Here is a 5,609-nt window from a genome sequence, read left to right as displayed (position 1 = left end):
TGGCTGTGGCCGTCAACCTTCTTCCCCTCCCCCCCTTTTTAAGTATACTTTATTTTTATTATTTCAGACTGTAAATAGATACTACCTATACACACAAGGCCACTACAGCCATCCAAAGATCTCCAGCCAAACAGGAACCTTCAAAAACCATCACCAGACACCCACCCTTCAGAAACTCAATCCTACCAAGAGAAACATGAATACACCAATTCTCTCTCTCCCTTTCTTTACTCTAACTTGGTCTAAAAATGCCTTGTGCCCTCTCATGGATGCTGAGTTGCAAGAGTGCAGTATATAAGCACTAAAATGAGATGCCTATTATGAAGAAATGCTATGGATGGAATATTCAAAATCTACACTACACAGAGTGCTTCAAAAACATCTGTTCTCTTCCCATACCCAACACTAAATTTCACAACAATAAATATTTTTTTTCCTACCCCCTTAAAACTGCCCCCATTCCAACAGAACTGTGCTGTGGAAAGCATATGGAATTTCATAGTACAGGTCACCGACTCTGACCATCTGCAATACCAGTAGCCTAAATTCAGTTTTCCAGTGGCCGTGGCCATTATCCTTCCCCCACCCCCCCCTCCAGATAGTACACAGCTACTAACTAGATATACGTGGCCACTACAGCCACACAACAGAAGCCTTCAAAAACCATCAAGAGACACCCACCCCTCAGACACAACCATACCCCGAGAAACACACACCTATACTCTCCCTCTCTTTCAAAACTGCAAAATCTTGACCTAATAGGTTTATCATGTACTGACAAAGGTATAAGATATAAGAATTAATTTTTATGCTAAGGGAAGGTGGGGGGAAACACACTCAGTACAGGTGATGGGAGGGTCAGAGGCCTGTAATGATTTTTAGCACAAGGACAAGGATTCTTTCCCAATTTCTTTTTCTCTTTCAATCTTATTTCCGGTGAACAAGGAACAAGAATGAACAAGCTTTAAAGTGGGAGAACTAACAGTACCATGCCTAGTGAGGTGGACTTATCATCATCACCATCTTCCTAACCAAGCATTTTTCAATCATCGTAACCATTTTCTCCCCTTTTTCAAGCAGTCATCCCCTATTCATTTTTTTTTCTTTCTTTCTTTTTTTTTTTCATATGGATGAAATGTATAGGAACGATAAAGCAAGAGGAAACCCAATAGAGGAGAAACTGGCCAACTACAAACCCAATGAAATGGCACATACATTTATTCATTCATCATTCAAATCCCAAATCTTCAGCACGCACACACACACACACACAAACAACCATAGGGACATCACACATCCCTGATAATTCCAACACCGATATTAAACCACTGTCATTTACATATTTCTCTCTCTCTCACTCCAATCATAAACCACCACAACCTATTCCAAGACACCACCACCATCACAAACACCCAAACGATGCACAGACTAAGAAAACGCAACAATGTTGGAGAAATAACAGAAGCGCCTTAAAATGAGGGTTCTAAGATATATAAACAACTGGCTGTGATGTTAGAGAGCTTGCAACTTTTTACTCCATAGTCTAACTAATTTAATATTGCATACTGCCAAAAATAACCTGCTCCTCACATAATACTGTTGATTTCTGAGATGCCGTGGGTTAACAGATGATAGGGACCTGACAGGCAAATTAATTCTTGCACATGCTTGGGAAAATATGGCAAATGACTGTGTGATATGAAACAGTATACCAAAATAGTTTAGTCCATTGGGGCACCACAGGCTCTTCCCATATCCATCTATCTATCTATCTATAGCCCAACACCCTATTCCATATGGTTATAAAATTTCAAACACCTGAAGATGACATTATACACGTGCATTATTCTACACTATTACAAATAACAAAGGAGATATAAAGATAACATATTACAATTCAACATACACGTGACTACAGTCAGTTTATTTTCACCTGACAAAACAAGGCAAATTTTATAACTACAGTACTGACTCACGAGTGTATAAAATTCAATACGTCTTATAAGTCTCCTTGGTTACTAGTTAAATGAACTCTCCAGTCTGATAGCACTTAGCCATCAACCAAGCTAAGAGTTTATGAATCTCTGTCAGGTGAAAGCAGACTGACTACAGAATAAATCAACTGAAATAAACACGCACCAAGAAACATACCCACATCAATATATAAATAAATGTAGTGTCCGCCACAGGAAGAAAATATTAACAAAAAACATAAGCCGCATTAACAACAAATGTTCATATATATGCAGGGAAAAATCTCTCTTCATTCATCTCTAACATAAAGGGAATCAACTGGGAATGTTTAATGAAGGGAATAAACTCAGAATGACTGTTATTCTTGGATCTACATGAAGCAACACAACTCAAGATGCTCATTAATCTCTGACATAAATGGATGTTAACTAAGGATGCTTGTTAGTTTTTAATTCTCAGTGCCATTTAGGGCAATACATTTTCCTTTTTAAAGCAGAGAAGAAGCTGAAGGCTGCAACAAATAATACACAAAACAGCACCAAATTCAAGATGCGTTAATGCTGAAATTCCAGCACACACTGCATTTAAAAGACTGCTGGTTATAGGCAGGGGGAAATACAGACTGAGAATGAGGATGACAATTTCATAGCTGACCTGTGGAATATTAAACTCAACCAAAGAAGAACAAAAATACATATATTTTGCAGCATATTTTTTCCTATGGCAGACTGTGCAGTACATGACATGGCAATAATAATACTGCAAAAATAACACATCATTACATGAAAACAGGCATACAAAAATAACAACCAACATCAATACTTCAGTAAGGATAATAAATGCAAAACACCTATTTTTATTGTTGAGTTAAAAAGCACTATGGGTTTTTGCGAAGTCCTTTTATATGCCACATTTATTTACAATCTTTTGGGCTGACAATACCTGCTGTTGTGGTGGTCCCAGGCTCATTTTAATTACAATCAATTTCACTGCTGAAGAAACTAAAAACTGGAATTTAATGAAAGGGGCAATATGAGCTTTTCGATGAGTAAGCTCCAAATTATACTTACAACAAAGATTATCCTCTATTAATCTTTTTCAGACATGTGTGTGCATCTTTCAAGAGTCCACTTTGGAAAATTACATGCATATATCCTTGGCAAAATTTCATAGGTCAGTTAGCAACATCTCAATCAAGCAACTATATAATCAGCACACACAGATAAGCTACAACCAACTGACACTGTTTTACTTAGTCAGGGAGCAAATACTGTACTGGCAAAAATGCAGAAATTGACGCTATTTTGGTTAAGAGAAGTGGTTTGGTTACTGCGCTACTACAGAGGAATACAGGACCACAGCAACAGCAGCCCATAATTTACTAAACTATAATACAGGGCTGCCCACATGTATATGGTGTGTTGTCGGCTTAGTCTGTGGGTATGGGGGATGCATGTATTTTGAGTACTTATTAAATTATGCTCTGTTTAACTGGGGATTAAATTACCATCTTTCCTTTGTAAATGCTAGTTGAAACAAGACTAATATGGTGCCAGTCATGAACAAGTGCTATGGAATGGATGTTGGACCACAGTGCTATCTTATTCTGCCAGTGAGGCACGGTATGGGAAATGAATCGCATAAGGACAAAAATCTCGTGTCTCCCTGTGTCATGTTTATGTGTGTCATGCCTCTGTGTCATATGTTGTGTCATGCTGTCTGTCATGTTCCCTTTGTGTCATGTTTCTGCATGCCATGTCTCTGTGGTGGTTCAATTTATATGTGGATGGAGCTATGAGAGAGAGAACAGGCAGGGATGTGAATATATTGGAGTGTCTAATGAGAGAGGGTAAGGTGTGGAAACTCCCTAAACTATTGCTTGCTGATGATACGGTATTGTGAGGAATGTGAACTGCAAGGCTTGGTGAACGAGTTTGGGGATGTACATAGGAAACGGAATCTAAGAGAGAATGTATATATCAGTAAAGTTATGATCTTTGAGGGAAATGAAGTCACAGCATACACCATGAGACTGGATGGTGGGGAAATAAATAATGAGAGTGCATGCAAGTACTTTAGTGTGTTAAGTATGGATGGATGGAAGTGCTTAAATGGGTACAGCAGGGTAGAAAGGTTGTTGGATCACTGAAAAAGCTATGATAAGTGGTAGGGAAGTGAGCATGGGAGTGAGGCTTGGATCCTGTTGGAAGGACACAAGTCAAGAGTGAGAGTGGTGGAAATGAAGTGAGAAGCATGTGGAGATTTATGGACACACAGATATACAAATGAAGAAGTAAAGATGCACTGTGGTGCTATTAGTTGAAATACTCTGAGATAGTTTGGCCACGTAGAGGATGGAGAATGAGAAACCGACTAGAAGAAGGTATGTGTATGACGTGGAGGGGGAGGGAAGGAAGGGAGACCATGGCTGAGATGGAAGAATGAAGTGGAGAGATACGAGGGAGGGGGGTGTGAGTTGGAGAGAGGGCAGTCAAATGGCACATAACAGTGAAACATGGAGTTAATTTATCTGTGGCCCCCTCTTATGGGACTGAGATGTCTGGCAGTAGATAGATAAAAGTCAGAGGAGGGTAAAAATTTATGTATATTAAAATGAGTGAACTTTAAGCAATTACCGAAGCAAATGCAAAGGGAGATATTTAATTACTTGAAAAAATACAAACAATGGATGCAAACAAGCAATCACTATAAATTATGAAAAGGTTATGGGAAACAGAAAATGATGCAGGGTAGAGATGGTAATGCTGACTGACCCTTTACCATATAAATCATCAATATAATAATCAAAAGCAATATAATAATCATCATTCATATTATTAAAATCATCACTGCAATCATCATCATCCTAACCTCTTCTTCCCACCTAAGGATGGGGTAAGGTATGGTTTAAAAGAAGTTCATACCACATGGGATCAGACATGTTATATATGAACCACCCTGTATTTGGTGGCATCTGTGGCATATAACCAGGACTTATTGCATCTGTTTGTGATGTACAGGCATGTGCAAATGTATGCCAACAATACTCTGCCAGCACTAACTTGTATGTCATATTTATCACTCTTCCTCACATGATAAGAGAGTAACATTTCTTCTCTTGCTCATTTTACTGATGCTTGGAACAGACACCTTCACATGGTAATGATCAGATATTGAAGTTGTCACATTACATTAACAACCTTCAGTACCTTTACAATCCCCCTAAAGGAGAATGGTGGACTATGAAAGAAGGCAGTCCTTACCACATAAAATATTTCAAACAACACCTTCCATTCCTACAGCTGGCAGAGAAATGCCTACATACTTTTGCTCATGCTCAGCACAGGATTCCTGCTAATCATTTCATAGCCTATGACAACGTACGGCTGGCCAGTTGTCTATAACCTTAGTTGCTTTACCTGAATCTGGCGAAGAAGTCTTCTTTCAGAGCTGAAAGCAGGATGTAATGAAACTGGTTGTTTGATATGACTACTGATCAAAGTGGACATCTCGTGACTATGATGGGTGACAAGCCATGTGACTTCTTGCTACCCAGGATATAAGTTACTACACTTGGTGGTAACGTAAAACCAGACAGTCACCTGGTGGTGTAAGGAGTTACGGCACTCCCATAA

Source organism: Coenobita brevimanus, chromosome 56, assembly GCF_032717465.1.
Source record: "Coenobita brevimanus isolate Jiangsu-jjx chromosome 56, ASM3271746v2, whole genome shotgun sequence".
Classification (NCBI taxonomy): domain Eukaryota; kingdom Metazoa; phylum Arthropoda; class Malacostraca; order Decapoda; family Coenobitidae; genus Coenobita; species Coenobita brevimanus.
The sequence above is the reverse complement of the archived record's forward strand: the minus strand, read 5'-3'. Positions refer to the sequence as shown.